The following is a 23,350-nucleotide window of genomic DNA, read 5'->3' as shown; positions in this document are numbered from 1 at the left end:
GCCATGGTGACAATAAGAAACTTCTTTCAAGTCTTATTCAGAATTTTGGCCAGGATAAAATTGATTAAGTTTAAAACGGTGTGACATGATTGATTTTTAGGTGAACTATCGCTTTAAGCACAAACAGGCTCTCAGAAATCCAACCTCCTGACAAGGCAGTGCATCATCTGGCCTAAAATACACTTGTAGAAAGCAATTAAAATATTATCTTTCAAATTACTCATTGGAGTGTCTAGACACTCTTGGCTTTTTTGATTTATAATCGTTTTTGATGGAGAGTGTCCTGTCCCCTCTCACTGAGTACAGACATTATAATGAGATATTACCTAGACAAACACTCCTTAAAAGTGGCTAGACAGTTTTGTGGTGGTATAGAGGCTGCAAATGAATGTGATTCTCTAGGAGTCTAGTGAATAGTAACTAGTAGTGATGTATGAAGTCTTGAAAAAATGGACCTACAACCACCCTGCTGGAAAATCCTGCTAAACTTCAGATGGTAGACAGTTGTACATGGTTTCTAGGATCAAGTTGGTCATTTATGATAGTAATATAGTGATTCTGATTCTGTTTCTAATTCCTCACAACAATTCCAATTGCTTAACTGTCCCATTAATGACTATTTTACTTTTGATGATTGTGTGTTTACAATGGCTTTTTAATGGCATTCACAGTCTTCAAATAAATGCTCTCAAAAAAAATAAAATAAAATAAAAAAAATAAATAAATAAATAAATAAATAAATAAATAAATAGATAGATAGATAGATAGATAGATAGATAGATAAATAATAAATATATATTTTTATATATACAGTATACTTTAGTAATATACTAATGTACGGTAACACTTTAGTATAGGGAACACATATAAACTATTAACTACGACTTTTCCCTCAATAAACTCCTAATTTACTGCTTATTAATAGTTAGTAAGGTAGTTGTTTAGTTTAGGTATTGGGTAGGATAAAGAATGTAGAATAAGGTCATGCAGAATAAGGCATTAATATGTTCTTAGTAAGTGTTCCAAAACTGTCTATAACATCTATGATACCTGTGGATATTAACAAAAGATCAGGAAACTGGCGCTCTGGGAATCATAGGCGATATGTGCGAAAGAGAGGAAGACGCGGAGGATTGCTTGTGAGGCTACGGAATCGACCTACACGGCCTCCAATACCAAGCATGTTGCTGGCAAATATGCAATCTATCAGCAATAAGATGGATGAGCTTCGCTGCCGTGTTAGTGTCCAGAGGGATCTGGGAAATTGCTGTGTGTTCTGTTTTACTGAGACATGGCTAACATCGGATTATTCTGACAATGCTATACATTTGGATGGTTTCTCTGTATTACGCTCGGACCGAGCTAAGGACACGACCGGTAAATCGAAAGGTGGAGGTGTGTGCTTTTTGGTAAACAACTCTTGGTGCACTAACGTGGAAGTGATCTCTAATTCCTGTTCACCGGTCCTTGAACAGCTTACCATCAAATGTCGGCCGTTTTATGCACCACGAGAATTTCCATCAGTTTTACTCACTGCAGTATATATACCTCCCCTAGCTAACGCCAAGGCAGCTTTGGATGAGCTCTGTGACGTTGTCAACAGGTGTGTGAGGCTGCATCCGCAAGCCCTCTCCATAGTAGCCGGGGACTTTAATCATTGTAATTTGAAGTCAGTGCTACCGAAATATTATCAACACGTTAGCTGTGTAACCAGAGGCAGCAAAACTCTTGACCACTGTTATTCAACTATTAAGGGAGCTTATAAATCTATCCCCCGGCCGCACTTTGGGAAATCAGATCATTCCTCTATACTATTGCTTCCCATGTACAAGCAAGAGATAAAAAGGGAGAAACCCACTGTGAGGACAGTACAGCGCTGGACTGCAGAAGGTGAGCTTATGTTGCAAGATTGTTTCGATTCTACTGACTGGTCAGTTTTTAGTGATTCGGCTACCCTGCATGAGTACACTGAAGCAGTTACGGATTATGTTAAATTTTGTGTGGACTGTTGTATTACCACACGTACTTTTTGTGTTTATCCTAATGAAAAACCGTGGGTAAACAAAAATGTTCGCGCGAAATTGCATGAGAGGACAGCTGCTTTTAAATCCGGGGATGATGGTCGTTACAAGAGCGCGAGATACGAGCTAAGGAATGCAATTAAATCTGCTAAAAGACTACATCGGGAGAAGATAGAGCGATATTGTTCTGAAGGGGACTCTAGGCGTGTTTGGCAAGGCCTACAAGTGGTCACCAGTTATAAGGCCAAACCTAGTGGCGCCATAACAAGCTCTGCTTCTTTCCCAGATGATTTGAACAACTTTTATGCTCGTTTTGAATGCTCTGCTGAGGCATTGACGCGGGATCATCTCCAACCGGGGATGTGCATGTTAAAGTACCTTCATATGGGAACACATACACAGACATATCATCTCCCGATGGGGGTACCCTTGGCAGTCAAGCATATCAGGTCTCAGTTGCAGATACTTGTAAAGTTTTTAAAGCTGTGAAAATTGGGAAGGCTGCGGGGCCTGATGGCATTACTCCACGTGTCTTAAAGACATGTTGTAGTCAACTTGCATCTGTTTTTACTGATATTTTTAACCTGTCACTCTCTTTTTGTATGGTTCCGAATTGTTTTAAAAAATCAATAATAATTCCTGTGCCTAAGAAAACAACTGCCACCTGTATGAATGACTTTAGACCTGTAGCCTTGACTTCTGTGATAATGAAGTGCTTTGAACTGCTTGTGAAATCATATATTAACAACTGCATTCCTGTCATTACGGATCCACTACAATTTGCATATAGATCAAATAGATCTGTGGATGATGCTGTATCATTGGTTTTACATTCTGCACTTCAACATCTAGAGGGTAGGGATACGTATGTCAGGATGCTGTTTGTTGATTATAGCAGTGCCTTCAATACTATCAGACCTTCTATTTTAATACCTAAGCTGTTAGACCTGGGCCTCTGTATTCCCATCTGCAGGTGGATACAGGATTTTCTAACAGGCCGTTCTCAGACAGTCAGAGTAGGCACTACATACTCAGCCCCAATAGTGTTAAATACGGTGCACCTCAAGGTTGCTGTCTTAGTCCTTTATTATATAGTCTGTATACTTATGACTGTATTGCAAAATATCCCACAAATAGTATTGTGAAATTTGCAGACGATACTACAGTGGTAGGACTTATTGACAGCAATAATGAAACTGCCTATAGGGATGAGGTGAGTGAATTGATCATGTGGTGCCGTAGAAATAATTTGTCCCTGAATGTGGGGAAAACTAAAGAGGTCATCATAGATTTTAGAAGAAATAAACCCACACATACACCTGTCTATATCAATAACTCTGCAGTTGAAATCGTTAATACTTTTAAGTTTTTAGGCATTTATATTTCAGACTATTTTTCATGGTCTTTCCACATTACCTGTGCCATTAAGAAGGCACACCAGAGGCTTTATTTCTTGAGGTGTCTTAAGAAATATGGTATGTCTCAAAATATTTTAATAAAATTCTATCGTTGCACAATTGAGAGTATACTGACAGGTAATATTACAGTGTGGTTTGGAAGGGCTACTTCAAGTGAACTGAATCTTCTGACAAAGGTGGTTAAAACTGCATCAAAAATTATTGGGGTTCCATTGGAATCACTACAGGATATTTATTGGAAACGCAGCATTGGGAAGGCACTGAGAATTATACAGGATGTTAGTCATCCGGCACATAGTCTCTTTTCTCAACTCCCATCAGGGAGACGTTGGCAGAGCATCCCAACACGTACGTCACGTTTTAGGGACAGTTTTTATCCACAGGCTGTAAGGTTACTGAATTATAGCGTAAGTGGAAGGAGGGCTGAGGTTTGAGCGTATGTTTGAAATTAGTTTTATTTTATCTCATTTATTTTATATTATTTATTGACTGGTGCTGAGAGAGTGCTAAGGCACATTGTATTTCATTGCTGTGGTACTCTGTACGAATATGCATATGACAATAAAACTGAAACTTGAAACTTGAAACTTAAGTGCTAATAAATAGCCAATATTCTATTAATATGCATGCTAATAAGCAACTAGTTGAAAGATAAAGATAAGCTAAAATAAAGTGTTACCATAAAAACTATGGCAAGATATTTTATTCATCTGATTCACTAAAAACAACAAGCTCAAATGAATCAATCATTTGGGAATTGGAATATACTTGTCATAGTATACAATACAACATTTATTTATATAGCACATTTAAAAACAACTGAGGTTGACCAAAGTGCTGTACAACAATAAAAAAGTATACAAAAAAACAAAACAAACAAAAAAAAACACATAGTGACAGACATAAAATGCACTCACAAATACAAGAAGAATTCAAGGGAGTGCAGCATAATTTCAGTTAATCTCGTGAAGGTTGCGAAATTTTTAATAAATTAAGAATAATTTAAATATAACCTACATAAATCAATCAGTCAAAATAGCTTACATCTTTTGTCACTGATTTGTTTTTCTCCACTTTCGAAAAGGGCCAGTGTCACCACTGCCATTGAATTACAGAGATTTGACCTGTGGTATGACAAACTGCATGTTTAACAGTCTGTCATGCTGTTTGATGCTTGTGATAAATTACATCACAAGACTCTTGTGTAGCTTCACCATTCAAGCTCTCTTGTGTGGATTTATTTACTTTCTGTGACTTGTGCTCAATGTTCCCCTCATTCTCTACAGCGCGCAATACATCACCCGAACGCGGAGTAAATACAGTATGTGGTTGTTTGCTTTCGCGTCGACTGTTCAGCAGCACAGCACGTGCCAGTGGAGCAAACGCCAATCCTACCGCATGACCAGAGCAGCGCGGACCAGCAGAGGGAGGCCCATCAATAAGGATGACGCATGGCTCCCGTACTGACACGCAACTGCTGTTTTGCCTGGAGCTGGAGTGATCTGCATGGAAGCGTGGCAGGACCACTCCATCAAATAGCGACCCCCTGTATTGCTGATGAATGTCTCTCTTCCAGGAACTCACACTCCAGCAGACGAGGCAGGTAGTATGGAAACTTGTTTTCGCCATGGAATAAAAAAATAAAAAAGGTAATTGCGACTAGTGATTTTCTCTCTCAGAATTTTGACTCCCCATCGATTACCCCCCCCCCCCCCCCTCAGAGTTCATATCACACAAATTGGACATTATAACTTGGAATTGCTAGTTTCCCAGCTAACAAAAATATGTTCTAACAATGTTATGCTAACGTTCCCATTAAGTTACTTCTGAATTTTCTCTGAACATTCAAAAATAATGTTTTTGTGCTAATGTTTCAAAATGATAAAGATCAGGTAACTATGAATGACCATTCCATTACTATTACTGGAAGAACATTTGTTCATAACTTTGTGAGAACCTTGCCAGAATGTTAGCTAAAGTTCTAAGAATGTGCCCTGTTACCAGTGTTACTCTTGTTACTCTAGCAATTCTGGGAAAAAAGTCAGAACTGCAGCTCTATTTGCGTCGGCTTAGCTCTTCTGCCTCCGAACTGCTTTCTGCAGATAGATGTGGGCTGAGTCTCAGACCCTCTCACTTTCCTGGATCCAGTGGTCCACATTTGGAACGTCTGATGGCTCTCCTGACCAGGGATACGGGGGCGGCCGGAAACCAAGTATGCATTGGAAAGGCATGAGCCCAGTGGTGGATTGGAATAGAGAATTCTGTGCATACTCAGCCCAGGGGAGGTAACAGTTCCAGCTGTGCTGATGGTTGTGACAGTATGATCTCAGGTATCTACCGATCTCCTGGATTTTGTGCTTGGTCTGACCATTGGTCTGTGGATGATAGCCTGATGATAAGCTGACGGTGAATCCAAGTAACTGGAAGAAAGCCCTCCACACCCGTGAAATGAATTGGGGTCCCTCGGAGCAAGTTGCATCAGTGATCTGATTGTCTAGGGACCACTGAATGGGACTTATGATAATGGAAGGAGGGAGAATAGGCTCAGGTGGTGTTGACATCAGGTGAGTGTAAACGGGAAAGAGTGTCAGCCTTCTGATTCTTGTGACCAGGTCTGTAGGTGACTGAGAAGTCAAAGCAGGTAAAAAAGAGTGCCCAGCATGCTTGGTGGGGATTAATTCTGTGTGCTTCATGAAGATACTCCAGGTTTCTGTGATCTGTAATGACTTGAAATGGATGCTCCCTGCAACCAGTGTCTCCACTCCTTCAGGGCAAGCTTGATGGCTAATAGCTCCCAGTTGCTGATATCATAGTTGCTCTCCACTTGGGACAGTTTTCTTTAGAAGAAGGCACATGGATGGAGATGGGGAGGTTTCCTCTCCTGCTGTACGAATACTGCTCCAACCCCTGTGGTGGAAGCATCCTCGGGAGGTTGGGATTCATATGGGCAAGGGTAGGAGTGGTGCAGAAGGCATTCTTCGGGTTCCGGAAGGCTTCAATGGCTGTTGAATCCCAGGACTTGGGCATAGATGGCATGCATGATAAAGGGGTACTGATCTTACCGAAATTGACAATGAAACTGTGGTAGAAATTGGTGAAACCCAGGAAACATTGCAATTCACAGACTGATGATGATTGTGGTCAGTTCTTGACAGATTGAACCTTACTCTGGTCCATGTGGATACCATTTCTCCAGTTTTAAGTACAGGTGGTTCTCTCTGAGCTTCTGAAGGACCTATGTAACATGGCGGCGATGCTCGGCCTGGTTCCGGGATTAAATTAAGATGTCATCAATGTAAATTATGATGAAGTGGTAGAGAAACTCCCAGAACACCTCATTCATGAAGCCCTGGAATACGGAAGATGAGTTGGCCAGCCCGTATGGCATAACCTGATATTTATAGTGGCCCGATGGTGTTATGAAGGCAGTCTTCCATTTATCACCCTTCTGTATCCAGAAGAGGTAATAAGTGCTACATAGGTCCAATTTGGGGAAGCTGCGGGCCCCACACAGCTGTTCCGGGGTGGCAGGAACCAGAGGAAGTGGATAACTGTACTTGATCTGTGAATTGAGGACATGATAAGCTATGAAGGGCCGCAATCCTCCGTCCTTCTTAGCCACAAAGAAAAAACTAGAAGGAGTAGGGAGGTTGATGGATGAATAAATCCTTGATGGAGAGCTTCCTTGATATACTCCTCCGTTGTCTTCTGCTCTGGAATGGACAGTGGATATATTTTTCCTTTGGGTAGGATTGTCCCAGGAAGTAGATCAATCGCACAGTCCCATGGCCAGTGTGGTGTTACTTTGGTTTCCAGCTGCTTGCTAAACACATCCTGGAATGCCCAGCATTCAACTGGGATCTCCTGCTGGATATGGGACTTGAGGCTTTCAATGGTGGAGTAATTTTGGGTTATGGTATCAGGTGACTGAAATACGCTGGGCTTTATCTTCTTTGGTTTCTTTAAACAGCGCTGGAAACACTCTTCTCCCCACTGAAGAACCTCACCGCTGGTCCAATAGATCCTTGGTGAATGTTGGAGTATCCATGGGTGTCCCAGGATGACATCAGCAGTTGAGCCCTCCAACTCCATGAATGAGATTTTCTCCTCGTGAAGACAGCCAACACGGAGGGTGACGGTGGGTGAATAGTGGGTTATCACACCTTGGCCCAGCGGTTTTCCCAGGATGGAGTGAATATTTAGGACCTGCGGGCATGGGTTCCTGCTGAGCTGGAGTTTGCGGAGGAAGTCCCTGAAAATGAAGTTGCCCACTGATCCAGAGTCAATGAGCACCTGGGTTGTAACGGAGAGATATGTAGTAGTCACTTTTGAAACATACAGTGGTATTTTTCAAATTAGTAATCATGGGAGGAATGTGAATAGTACTCACCACTGGGTGAAGTGGATGCACTGGGCAGTCAGGTAGAAGACAACCCTTGCCTAAACACAGGTGATTTATAATTCTCCATTGGAGTTCTGAGTAGGACAGTTGGAATGAATCAATTTGCATAGTCTCTGCTATGGGTGCTAGAGGGCCTGCTGACAGTGAGGCGGGAGGAGAATGCAACGGTGGAGCTTCGAGCTGGCAGGCTGTGAGGCAGTGGGTGACCTGGATGGAATGCTGAATTAAGTTGTCTAAACCTATCGAATCATAATTTTTCCATTTTTAGTCATAAAGCTGGAGATAGCCCTTGACAGAATGGAGTGATCAGCACAGTCTCGTTCCATCTGCTGGTCACCCCCAGCATTCTAATTTAAAGTGCATAGTCAGCTACAGATGAATGTCCCTGGCGGAGATGATACACAGTCAGAGACCTGTTGGTTTGAGCGAATACATCACAGAAATAGTTGAGGCCATTTGCCTCCCAGATAGTCTTTACCCACTGCAAAGCTCGTCCGATTTGACTGGAAGCGCTAAGGCTGCATTCGAAATACAGGGTGCACTACAGGGAAAAAAGCGCTGCAATCCTCCGCCACACCGCCATATGTCGCTGGTTGGGCCATGGGATTGGCGGAAAGCTCTGGTGAGGAAGAGTTGACGGGCGGCTGGAGTGTCTGACGGAACATCTGCACCAGCTCAGCAAAAGGGTAAGGAGTGGGATTATAGGAGGCTCCTTATTCCATATCTCCTTCTTTTGTGGTCTGGGTCTGGTCTTCTGTCAGCAAACAGAACAAAAGATACAGGAATCACAGTAATGGTTGTTTATTAACAGGAATCAGAATTGAACAGGAACTGCACTGGTGAGTATTGTGATTCCACAAACAGGTTGAAACAACTTGGAGAATGGTGGAGGAGCAGGAATGGCAGAAGGACGATGGCAGACTGAAGATGAGATCGACGCAGGTAAGAACAAGGTAAGGAGTCAGGTATGTAGTTCACGGTAGTGATCAACGAGATCAGACAAAGCGAAGAGGCAGAGTGAGGGTTTATATGGGTGAACTTGGTGAATGTGGCAGCTGTTACCAATTAGAATTTTGGAGAGCAGGAATGAGTGGGTGGAGCAGTGAGGTCTGGTTCTGAGGATGTTGTTGACTTTGTGAGAGTTAGCTAAAGTTCTAAGAACGTTCCCTGTTAGCTGCATATATCTTACAATTCTGAGAAAAAAGTCAGAATTGTGAGTTTAAAAAAGCCAGAACTGGGAGATATAAACTCGCAATTGCGAAAAAAGTCAGAATTGTGAGCATTTCACAAATCAGACTTCATAATTTGTAATTGCGAGTTTATATCTCATATAAAATGTTTCAAGGATAGCCACTAGTAAAATATAATTAAATTATAATATTAAAATGAAAAGTCAAGCTTTTTCTTAATGCTAGTGCAATAATTGTGACACAATTTAGATTATTTTCTATTATTATTTATTTTTTACTTTCTCTTTTATTTTATTTTTGTAATGCAGGGTATGTTGAGGAGTTATGAGGTATGAAGGAGTACGCTGGTGTTGACTCCTATCAAACATTCTCTTTTCCTTTAACAGACTTCAGTCACATGGCAGCGTCTCTTTCAAAGCGGAGGTTCTCTGCAGTGAGTTCTGTCTGATCTCACTGTGGTTTGATTTCAGCAAGTGCATGTGAACTCAAAGTTAAGCAGGTGTGCTAATGTAAACTCTCTCTCTCCCATTGATCCGCACATGAACTGCAGTTGTTATAAAGTGTCTCTCTTGAGACCTGCTGGTCATGGTGTTTTGAATATTTTACACAGATAACTACATGCCTCTGAAGCCTCTGGCTATCAGTATGTAATTATTCTCAGAAATATCCTCAGGGCTGTATGCACCCGTATGCTTGAACAATTGGTAAACACAATGTTTATTTCTTTGAGTAGCATGTTTCCTGTGTAGGGATTTCAAAAAATCCAGAACAAAATAGTTGACTCTGTCATTTGAACGCAGTCACTACCATCAATTAAACTATGGCGAAAATTTTGGTGTCTACCTATTATAAAAGTTATGATAAGATTCAGTCTTTGTGTGGGAAAGTGCTTTATTCTCAGTTTGTTTTATCACATTTGGTAATTATATATAAGTACTTTTTTATGTTTTTATTTAATTATAATTTTATACCACAAAAAGTGTTTAAGTTTTTAAGACAATTCAGTTGTACTAGATGAATTTCAAGAGACTACATGAACTTACTGACAGAAATTTCCAGCATACTCACAGAAAAGTAACATATTAGTACTTTTTGGTGCAGTATCAAAATTGGTATTGAGAATCATTATGTCACTGATGGAGGTCACATTATGTAACTTTTTTACACATTTTAAAATACTGTACAATAACATTAGCAGTTATGTTTTATTATTAACATTTGTTTACTTGTGTTTATTATTATTATTTTAATGTTTAAGATGTACCTTTAAAGCGTTTCAGTTGTATTTACTCTCTATCTATCTTTCTATCTATCTATAGATTTAGATCTTTCTAAATCATATAAACACCCATGCTAACTTCATAATCAAAATCGTAATATTAATTATCAAATAAGGATGTATACACATCCTAGTTACCTTAATAAACTAAATTATGAATGTCCCTTTAAGTACAGGTTTAGGAATGTGCAAAGGTTTTGATTCATTGGTGTGGTCTTGTGTTTAACAACATTCCTCAGCCAATGTCTGCAGACGAAACTCCTGCATACTTACACAACTACAAACGCACAAAAACAACACGACCCCAAGCTGATTAGTGAAGCTTTAGAATTGTCTGCCCTCTTGTTAAGCGTTTTTTTTATTTTTTTTCCCCAGTGTCTGGTTGACAAATATTTGGGCAGGCCTGCTAAAGAGAGGAGGGCAATCGGGGGGTGGGCTGATGAAACAACACTCTCTTTGTCCTTACGCCCCCTCCTGTGTGTTTCCGTGGTGTTCTGGCAAGTTTAGGATTCCATTCACATAGCGCCTGTTTGGAAGGTCAAGCCAAAAAACGCTGGACACGTTGGCATTTTTCTTTTCAGTGAGAGAAAAGAGAGTGCAAAGAGAGGGTAAGTAAAGGTGAGCTGTGAGTATGCTTTACCACAGTAAACAATGTTAAAAGAGTGCTGCAGGCCTGTAACACTCATGTTAAAGAGTCATAAAAAACATTTACACAGTTAAAAAAAAAAAAAAAAAAAATCCTATTATTTCAAAACAAATTTTACTCAGAAAGTGCTAGTAAATTTCACAAATAACATGGAATTCTTAAAGTAGACAGACTTAAACAGTATTTAATCTTTGTTTTTATTTACAACTTCAAAAAAGGATACTATACAGTGTACTTCACTTCTGTCATTAACATGTATACAGTGAGAGCACTTGATCACAGTAAAAGTCAGGCCACATTTATTGTTGCTCAGCAAACTTTCAGGATCCTTTAGGGTAAAACATTTCCCATGCAGATTTTGCATCAGATTCAAATTTTTCATGCAAATTCACACAGAAGAAAGGTTTGGAAGTGACTGTGTAGTTGTGTAGCTCTCATTCATCTACACTATTGACAATGAACAATGAACATTTTTGTGATAATTTTGTGAATTCAATTAACTCTTTTCTATGAAATTTTGCTGAAACTTCATGAATATGACAATTCCTTTCCTCCGGGTGTAAAATCACCCAAGATGTATTGTGCCTGGATCATTTAAGCTTCATTTGCAGGATGACAGAAATCCAAATTACCACACTGTGTTTGCAGTGTGAGGGCCAATGCATCTTTATAGTGAAAGTCCCATCTACTTTCCTGTCAATCAACTACTGTGCTAACACACAGATTTCAATTTTTGTCCTTTATGTGGAAATTTTGGAATAGTGTTTACATATTTACAATATATGTTCTGTGATACTATACATCTACTGTGTAACATTACAAATAAAGAAATAAGATTTCAAATAAAACCGTGATGTTACAAGATTGCAATTTTCAAACATTAAAATATTTTGGAAATAGTCAAAATAACAAGAATAAAATATTATATTATTTAAAAAAAAATAAAATAATTGTTGGTTATGTGGAAATTAACCATGCAAATGAAATTTTTTGGAATAGCGTTTACATATATTCGTGTTGATGTTTAAATTCCATGTTACATAAAAGAATATGTATTTTTAATGTATTTTTGAGGACACAAATTTGTATAATGACATAAGGTATTACGACGTAAACATGAAATATGAGGACATTTCATGAGTCCTCATAATTAACTTTAAAAACATACTAAACAATGTTTTGTTAAAAATGTAAAAATGCAGAATGTTTTCTGTGATGGGTAGGTTTAGGAGTAGGGGTAGTGTAGGGGGATAGAATGTACATTTTGTACAGTATAAAAATCATTACACCTATGGAATGTCCTCACTTTGATAGCAAAATGTTTATGGCATATTGTTTGTAGTTATTAGCAAATAAAGAATTTTCAGCATGTTCATCACACAAAGCTAGCATATGACTTCAGATTACTTGGACCACTTTTAAGGTGGTCCAAGTGGACCACTTGTTAAAGCTTGGCAGTTAAAAAAAAAATCACCATCTACTTTCAGCTTGAACATTCCTCAAAATATCTTCTTTTGTGTTCCACAGAGAAAGAAAGTCAAACAGGTTTGGAACTGCGTGAGGGTGAGTAAATGATTGAACTTTCAACCCTTTTGAACTCGGTACAAACAGGGCCATTGATTACTGATCCACAATTAAGTTGTTTTCCATTTCTCCAGCAGCCCCATCCTTCCTTTTTCTCTCCCTTGTTGTTAACATTTGGCAAAATAAGTAGATCTACATTTAGTTAATGATCACCAGCCATGCAAATTGGCTGTTTTGATATTCAGATGATGACTTTTCGGCTGTTTATTTACCTTCCCATATGTCCCTTGGGTGCTGTATGCTAATTTTATTCATTTCTCTGTCCTGAAAATTAGAGCAGGAAGGAAATAGTGAGCAAACAAAAAGGAAAGAGAAGATACTGTTCAAAGAGAAGGGGCCAAGTTGTATTTATTTGAACCGAGCGCACACTCGCACAGAAGCAGAGCGTAATTGTTTAGCTGGATGTGAATTTGGTGTCTAAAGAGATAGGGAGGTTGTCACATCAATTGGACACGGCAGAGTTCAGTGCATACAGATCCTGTTATTGCGCTTGCGGTGGGCCATGAGGAATGTCGGCGGAATGCTGCGGAAAGTCATGTGGGACTCCAGACTCCAGGTCGAGACCTGATGCTCACTGGCCCACATCAATGATCCTCTGATCTTAACGTGTGCGTCTGGCTGAGGAAATGTTTCAGGGCATGACAGAGCTTGCGGGGTTGACGTTCCTCTGGTAATACATGCAGCTGTGGGGTGTTGGTTTATTTCTGTATGTGGGTGAATTTCACTACTGTTACAGCAGGTTTGTTTACTCCAGAAGAGGTTTATGATTGTCTATATTGCACTGAATCTGATGAACAAACTAATGAGCAACACAAATACCTGTCTGGGAACATAGACAAGTGTGTTGTCTTAATACCCCTAGTGGCAACGATGTTGCAAAAATAATGATTGATACCAAATGAATTTCCCACAAAACTCCTCACATCTGAAATTGTTTGGACAAAGAGGTAGTCAGATGTTGAGCCAGATATTGATGGGTCGTGGAAATAAACAGCACTTTAGAAACCTCAACAAAAAAAAAAAATCTGTCATTATTTATATATTTCAACTACTGCCTTTGATGTAACATGTCCATACCAACCTGATCTCTAGAGAAAACTTTACTGTTTTACTTTTGGCGAATTTGAATTCGTACAATTTGATTAGTTTGAAAACATACTATTTTTTTAAAAGTAAGCATGAAGGTTCACCTCTAAACCTAACCCTTGGAAGAGGCGTAAGCAGATCATACAAAAACATACGAATGAGGGTAGGTTTACACGACAGATGTACTAAAAACAGAAACGTTTTTCCAACAGACGACAATGTTGTCAAAACAATGCCGTGGTCTGTTTTCGCGGATCACAGATCTGTGAAAATGACTAAAAGCACTGTATATTGCATGCCAGACCAGTAGTTGGCGATGTCACTTTGTAAATAAATATTACATGTCTATAGACTAAACATGTAATACGCATATGTATGACGTTAACGTTTTCACAAATTACACATTTTGGTAATTTACATTGAGATGATAACGGTATTGTTTTCAAAAACTTGCACTATGAAACCCAAATTTTAACGAATGGCCAAAACACATACAAAGATTTCGGTTTTTAGTTTAAGAAGGGTGTGGTATAAATAGCCCCTTAAATTGTACAAATTCATATGAATTTGCAACCAATTTGTCAAAACATAAAATAGTTATGAATTGCCATGAGAGTGTGTTGCTGCTCTCAATTGCTAACAAATAACTTCCTAATGAGTAAAGCTCATCATGTGTAAAATTTATGTTTATTTGAAAAAAAAAAGTAAACACAAAGCGATATCTAAACAAATCACAAACTCTTTCTTTTTGCCACAGTTTTGGAAGCTGCATATGTATTAAAAAAAAAAAAAAAAAAAAAGAGAGATAGAGGGTGCACACTTAGAGATTCACTACAAACAATAATAATAAAAAAAGAAAAAATCAGTTTCTCAGAACAGTAAAGGCTGTTTTCATGGACTAAAGCTAAGATACCCTTGAAGAACCACAATAATTACTTTGGCCAAAACAAAAGATGAGGACGTGAAGTTACTGAACTCAAATAAAAGTTCAGCGCGGCTGTGAAAATCAATTGTTGTGCGTTTTCTTTTGCCTTTGTGTTTGACTTTTTTTTTCTCTCTAGGCTCTGAAACTCAATTAGCTCATTTTAACAAAAGATTAATTTTCATTGTTGTTGTTATTCACTATTATGTAAAATGATGGATAACATCTGTGTTCATAAATAAAAGTAGACTTAGGCTATAAAACATTAAAGAGGCTTTTTGATAACATTTTCTATTTGGATGTTTCTTTAACTATGGGCAAATTTGGTCCCGTGGACCTTTAGAAAATAAACATCCTTTCACACTCTCACTAGTTTAATTTGTCTACTAATAATGCCATTTAATAGTTTTTGTTTGTTTTTTTCTAACCTTAAAAAAATGTTTTTGTTGTTTAAATGACTTATAAAGATGAATATGTAAGTATTCTTATGTATTATGTGTGGGTTTCGATAGATTGATTGATTGATTGATTGATTGATTGATTGATTGATTGATTGATTGTAAGGATGGAGTGAGCTTCATGTTTGAGCTAATGACTAATTAAACTCCCATTTTTCCTTGTAATCTGTAATGCCGAAGGCTCTATTGGACTGTCAGACACTAACCCCAGATCCTTCATAGATTTACTTGTGTAAGTCATGTTCCTAACCATCTGACCTCTGACCTTTAACCACAAACATCAGTGCCAGTAAGTCATATGACACAAAAGACTGTAAAAATGCTGCGGTGAAAAACTGTTAATTGGTTTACAGAAAGTTCCCATACCATATATGGTGAATAACTGTAATAGATCTAATGGTACATTTAATGTAAATGTAAATTCAGTTTTTGGAAGTGAAAATAACAATTCATTGTAAAAATTTTACAGTGAAAAAACGTAAATTGACATTCCCACAATTCCCTGCGTGACACTTCACATTTGATATATTTTCGTTGAAATAACTCTGTTTCTTCTTAGTTTTTCTCATTTTTTTTCTAATCAGTTATGTACATTAGGGTTTTATGTTACACCTAATGTTGTTAAATTAATGTTTATTGCATTTTTAAAATTTCATGCATGTTACCATGATGGAGTTTAGTGTGTGTGTGAATGACACTGTGTGCACCTTCTATATGTTAGTGCTGTCCTTCTCAGCTTGTGGAAAAGCTGCTTGTGATGAACTTTGATTAATCATGTGACTCTCATCACCACTGTGTTTGGTGATTGTCAGTGTATTATAAAGGTGCAAAACAAATATTAGTACTTCATTAGGTTGGTAAATTAACATTAATATCAGTTAATGAAATATGTTATTTTACCGTAAATTTAACAGATTTTTTTTTTTTTTTACGTTGCTACCGTATTTTTTACGGTAAAATTCCGGCAACCACAGCTGGCGTTTTTTTACCGTAAATTTTACTGGGATTTTTTTTACAGTGTGCACCAGCCAATTAGACAGGTTTTATGAGAAACCACCTAATAAGTACAAAACGTTTTTATAGCATTGCATTTTTGTTTGCAGTTAGGTTACACTGCATTTGCATTTTAAAAAACATTCCAGAAACCACACTTAAAATTGAAAAAAAAAAAAAAAAAGTTATAACCAAAGCACAGTTTATACATTTGGACAACTGAAATCATTAATAACAAAATGCAATTTTGAGAAAAGTTATATTTTAATCTCAAATATGTCTTAATTTTATGACCAAAATAAAACATTTTGTACATGTATGGAAGCTTGTTTCCACCACGGAATATGATATGATTGATATGATATGATATGATATGATATGATATGATATGATATATGATATGATATGATGATATGATTGTCACGATTCACCTATTACCTCTGCACTACATTTTCCATCATCCTCCCTGGCTTCCACCTGCACAAACTCCATTCTCCTCCTTGTGTGTATTCCCTGTTTGTATGCTACTTACCTGGATACCTACCTGGATGTCAACGCGGTGTGTGCACATCCCTGGTTCACCATGTCCATGATCTCCACTCCACTTGCAAAACAGTAAACCCAGTTACCATTCTATCTTTCTGAACTATATCAAAGACTCACTTATCTGCTTATTTCGACATTGACTCTTCTTTAACATCATCCTCTGTCTGTCGTTTATAATATAATGTAAAGTAAATTCTGACTTTTTAAATCACACAATTCTGACTTTTTAATCACACAATTCTGACTTTTGTCTTGTAATTACGAGTCTATATCTCACAATTCAGATTTTTTTTTTTTTCCCTGGTAGATTTTTTTCACTGTGCTTTGGTTAAGTTTATATATCACAATTCTGAGAACGAAAGTCAGAACTGTGAGATATAACCTCAAAATTGTGAGGAAAAAATGTCAGCATTGCAATATATTGTCATATGTATAGTGTATGTTCTGTTTTGGTTTAATTCTAGTTCCTGTTTCCTTTGTTCTCATTTTCCCACCATTAGTTTGTTTCTGTTGTTACTGATTTGAATTATACACCTGTTTCAGTTTCTATTAATTAGCTTCCCATGCGTATTTAAGTTCTTATTTCATTCAGTTTATTGTTTGGTGTCATCTAAGGAGCTGTTTACACAACACTGTTTTCGGTACTAAAAACGGAAAACATTTTATGCGTTTTGGTCGTTCATTTACACGACAGCGGTGTTTAGGTGGCCTGAAAACAAACTTTTGAAAAGTGGAAGTTGTTGAAAACTATACAGTTTTATCCAGCCCGATCCTATGGCAATTCGTATGTATTTTATGAGGTGGCTAATTCGTATGACCTCACTCATACAAATTCATACATTTTTTTTTTGCTAAATCGTACGTATTTTACGAGTTGACAAATTGGTATGAATTCATACGAATAACCTACCCCAAACCCCGCCATTAAACCTACCCATCACAGGGGTTTAGACAAATCATACAATTCGTATGAATGAGGTCGTAGGAATTCATACGAATTAGCCACCTCGTAAAATACGCACAAATTGGTTGTGAGATAGCATTGGTTTTATCATCTCCATGTAAACTGTAAAAACGTGAATCTGTGAAAATGGTGACGTCTTGCACATGCGTATTGCGTGTTTAGTCTATTAACCGTATTTTTCAATGCAGAAATAAGGTGTTTTCTGTGAATATGCGAGACTTCCTATTTATTAGCCGCTATAGGGAAATAACAAGAAGAATATCAAAGTGCAGTAAACTGAAAAAATAAGGTGATTGGTATGCACAAGACGAGTGCTCTGTAAAAGAATGCGTATGTGCGCAGGCGCGTAGTCTTTCTTTACAAAGTGACATCGCCAACTGCTTGTGTGGCATGCGTAATACAGTGGTTTTAGTCCTTTGCGTGGATCCGTGTGAACAGGGATGGTTTTGAAAACGTTGTCATCTGTTTTCCATTTTTAGTACATTGCTGTCATGTAAATGTACCCTAAGTTAAAAGTGATTATTATGCTAAGCTTTCTCGTGTGATCTCCTATGTGTTCTTTTGTAGAATTTTTTGATTAAATATTGTTTTTGTTCAATTTTCCATCATTGTGCACTTTAATACAGCCACAGCCTGTCAGATATAGGCTACCCTTACAATTCTGACTGTATTACAAAGATAAAAAGGCACAATTATTCAATAATTTTTTATTCCATGGTGGAAACAAGCTTCAATAGAGAATTGAAAATGACATCAATATAATAATAATCTTTTTATTATTATTATTATTACTTTAAAAACAAAAATCAAACCAAGCTGCAACATTTGTGTAACATTTGTTTTTAACCTAAATATAGAAGATGATTTTTTCATGTAAATTTGGTCAATGCAACATATTGCAAGAAGAGAATGATAGGTAACATAGTTACAGAAGTTACATGCACTTATTATAGTAATAACAGACTCAGTATTGTGTAATTATACTGTAACAACGCTATTTTAATATAAAGTGTAACTAAATTAAATACAGTGGGCAAATGAAAATGATTGTTTTTAACTATATTGAGATATGTGTTATTTGCAATAAATCTGACCTGAATGTGTTTGTGGTTCTCAGAAACAGATATGAACTGTCCACAGACAGCAAGGTTTCAGTTTACCTTTGTGTCTGCAGTGCAGTGCTAAAACTCACAAAGGGAGTATCACACACACACACACACACACACACACACTCTCACACACACACACACACACACACACACACACACACACACACACACACACACACACACACACACACACACACACACACACAGAGAGAGAGAGAGAGAGAGTTACAAAATGTCAATACTCCAAGCCTCCAGGGAAGTGGAGTCACTTGGGTGAAGTTAGCTGTCCCTCTGGGAGAAGTGCCAGAGACAGTAGTTGGAACTAGTTCATAAAGAGTCCCTAACTGAAAGTCCTTCACTTTGTTTGGCTCTAATGTTTGCATGTTTCTTTATAAACTTCTGATTCCACTAGAGACTTGCACATTTGTTCAGCTAGTACAGGTTCAAATCATTACAGACTTAGATACGGATAGCTGAACCTGCATTACAGTGAAAATGCTTGAAATTGGACCAGTATGTGGTAGAACAGTTCATATGGCTGTTTCTGTACCGCGGGAAAATGTTTCTGATAATAGACCGTGTTCGCAGATTACAGTTGATGTCTTGCTTCAGGCCTATTCATGTGGAGTGATTTGTTTTGCTCGTATTTTAGAAACAGTCTCTACATTTTCAACACTGTGGATGTTTTTTCTTTGAAAAGAGAAAAAAAAAGAGAGGCATAGTTCACCACAAAATATGGAATTTTATTTATTTTTTATTTATACTTTTATTAATTAATTTACTCACCCTTCTGTTGTTTCAACATCATATGACTTTTTTTGTTTCTGTGGAAGATGTTTAGCTGAATGTCCACGCTGCTCTTCTATACAGTGAAAGTGGATGGGGACTGGAGCTTTCAAGCTCCAAAATGGCTTTTCCCCCCTCATTAATACCCTTTTTTCACTCACAAATACATCACAAAAGTTTAACTGTTTTTTTTTCTTCTTGTTTTTTGAGTTGTTTAAAGGCATAGTTCACCCAAGATTGAAAATTCATTGTTTTTAAATTTGTTTCTGTAGAACACAGTAGAAGATATTTAGCAGAATGTTCAAGCATCTCTTTTCCATTCAATTAATTGTTTTTTTTTAATTACTTAATTTATATATATATATATATATATATATATATATATATATATATATATATATATATATATATATATATATTTCATTTCATTTCATTTCATTTACTAACCTTACTGTCATTCCAAACATATTGCAGTTTTTGTTTCTGTAGAACACAATAGAAGATATTTAGCAGAATGTCCACGCTTCTCTTTTCCATACAGTTAAAGTGGATGGGGACTGGAGCTAAACCCAAACTGGCATTTCCCATATTTTTTTTTTTTTTTTTTTTCTTTTTCTCAGAGGGATGGGGTGTATTTAAAAGCGGAGTTCAGCCAAAAATGGACATTATTTTTTCAATTCATTAATTTATTTTTTATTTTTATTTAATCATTTAGTAACCTCACTGTAATTTAATATGATATTACTTTGTTTGTTTGTTTCCATAGAATACAATAGAAGATATTTAAAGGCATAGGTCACCCAAAAATGAAAATGTATTGGAAGGGAACATTTTCATTGAGTGACAGATTCAGTTTTGGCTACTTTTATTGTGATTTTTGAACATTAAAATACTTTCCACTTTCATTATTGTATGGAAAACAGCCACATGTACATTCTGCAAATAATTATTTTTGTATTATACAGAAAATAAAACAGGTTTGTAATTACATGAAAGAGAGCAAATTAGTGATATAATTTTTATTTTTGGGGTGAACTATTGTTTTTCAAGCACAAATAAAAAAACTAAAAAAAAAACTAAATTAAAAATGTTGTACGTTTTCAGTTCTAACAGGAACCTATATTATATAAAAATTCTATGTATTCAACATTTTGGCAGCAACGTCTCATTAACTAAACATCTGTTATCATAAGCATTTGTCTGTTGACTTGGGATTTGTCCTCGACCTATCCATATCCCGAAAATCAATATCAATACAGTACTAAGTCAGAGATAAATAGGCGAGGATTTTCAGCTCGTGTTGTGAATGGTGTTTGTTTAGTATCTCTTTCCACAGGGCTTCTGAGTGAAAGCAGATAGCGCATCTAATGATCTGCAGCATTGCAGAGTCTCTCAAGCCTCCTGTGAACTGATCCTTCGCACAGTCTCTCAAAGGTAGATGAATCCCACCCTTATCTCCCCTCCGCACGGCCAGATACACGCTGATTGAGAAAGATCCCAGTTGTCTTGGCTGCTGTAGTATCTGCCGCTCTGTCGCTGCGGTGGGGGGAAGGGCGGATGGCAAATGGGCCAAGAGAAGAGAGCCAACAGGTACTGCATCACACCGACACAACAAATTAGATTCAGCCACCAGGGGAGGGAAAGGAAAAGTCGTCCGAAAACCGAATTAAAACATGGGTTTACAGTAGATGGAGGCTGTGCTGTGATAAAGTCCTTACCAGATACAAATCTGGGAGACGACCTTCTTTGAGGTCACCCAATCCCATCATGCTTTGTGGCATGGGATAAATAAGAGTGTCCAGGAAAAAGAAATGGGAAAATCTTTTCAAAATCTGTGAAATGCCTAAAATGCTAGTTCTTAGAATTGTCATATTTTTATTCATGTTGGTTGAAATTGGTTTTATGTGTATATGAAATCATCCTTATTTAATTTTTTAAATTTCTCTGTTGGATAAAACGTATTGTTTACATATACTGTATATGACAATTTTTTAAAAAAATATTTATAATATTTTTATAAAAATAAAAATATGCCAAACTATCGTGGCGTCAGTTACACTTTTTTCCGTAAGTTGAATAGAGAAGGCGTAGGACGTAGCATATGTTTTTTGAACTGCGAGAGTTTTACACTTTCTTCATAAGTAGAATACAGAAGGAGGTCTGGCGGAAGCTAATATTTTACTTCATAACTTGTTAAATATGGATTTCTTTGTTACACAAATGCATCGCTTCGCTTCACAAGGCCTTTATTAATTTTCACAATTATAATTTAATAATTTTCACAATTATCTTTTTTGCATGCTAGTTAACACAAGGTAAGAGTAGTAATGCAGCTAGCTAATGTTAAACTACGCTGTTCAAGGCATTTAATCTGACAGCGAGATAGCGTTAGCAGACGTTCTCCCAGTTTGCAGAGTCAGAGACAACCAGGGGTGTGTTTCCCGTACAACGACGTAACTCGCTGCTTCACTACCACAGTATGATGCATTGTTGAACAAATCAACTAGTTAGTCACGACTGTTTCATTATGTTTTATTTCCAGATTCAATCATAAGCTCGTTCTTACGTACTAGAGCACGTACGCATATGCGCACTTCAAAAACGGTGCTTTAAATCTCTCAAACTAAAATATGTCAATGACATTTGTATATATTCAAAATAAAAGATATACATTGTACTTAATGTCAGCTTGCTTATTTTGCTCAAGATAACGATTTATTAAGTCCACATGTCATAAAAACAAGAATCTATGCTTCTAACCACAGCTCGAGAGCTGTCGTTCCAACCATACAAGTTTGTGATGCAGTTTGCGAATGTTTGTTTGAACTATGGTTTCGGGAAACACCAAATCATTGAACTATGTTAGTTACGATGGAACTTGCGATGTTAGTTGGCTAGGATGCTTTTGGGAAACGCACCCCAGAGTAGATAGATTTGGAGGTGCAGTCAGGGCGAGGAGAGGCAGAGGAGCAGTTTGTCCATTTAAGGCACCTGTAGAAACATGGCTGCGCAAAATGGCGACTTCTATGTAAGGGGACCCATGGTGTATGTAGATAGAAATGCCTCATTCTAAGGTAATAAAAACATAACGGTTCATTATGTAAGGTCTTCATACTGAAAACATAGTTATGTATATTTTATTGCATTTCTGTCAATAGATCATCCTAAATATTACACACTGGACCTTTAAGTTTTTAACTTTTAACAAGAATCGTTTCTTCAGCGTGATATTTATTCATTTATGCATTTATTTAGTTAAAGGTGCCCTAGAATTAAAAATTGAATTTTCCTCGGCATAGTTAAATAACAAGAGTTCAGTACATGGAAAGTCATACAGTGAGTCTCAAACTTCATTGTTTCATCCTTCTTATATAAATCTCATTTGTTTAAAAGACCTCCGAAGAACAGGCGAATCTCAACATAACACCGACTGTTACGTAAGAGTTGGGGTGTACGCCCCCAATATTTGCATATGCCAGCCCATGTTCAAGGCATTACACAAGGGCAGCCAGTATTAACGTCTGGATGTGCACAGCTGAATTGTCAGACTAGGTAAGCAAGCAAGAACAGTAGCGAAAAATGGCAGATGGAGCAATAATAACTGACATGATCCATGATATCATGATATTTTTAGTGATATTTGTAACTTGTCTTTCTAAATGTTTCGTTAGCATGTTGCTAATGTACTGTTAAATGTGGTTAAAGTTACCATCGTTTCTTACTGTATTTACGGAGACAAGAGAGCCGTGTAGCATTAGCCGTTAGCCACGGATCACAGCCTCAAACTCATTCAGAATCAAATGTAAACATCCAAATAAACACTGTACTTACGCGATTAGACATACTGCATGACGAACACTTTGTAAAGATCCATTTTGAGGGTTATATTAGCTGTGTAAACTTTGTTTATGCTGTTCAAGGCAAGCGCGAGCTCCGTGGGCAGGGA

This window comes from Megalobrama amblycephala, linkage group LG2 (assembly GCF_018812025.1).
Source record: "Megalobrama amblycephala isolate DHTTF-2021 linkage group LG2, ASM1881202v1, whole genome shotgun sequence".
Lineage (NCBI taxonomy): Eukaryota > Metazoa > Chordata > Actinopteri > Cypriniformes > Xenocyprididae > Megalobrama > Megalobrama amblycephala.
The sequence above is the reverse complement of the archived record's forward strand: the minus strand, read 5'-3'. Positions refer to the sequence as shown.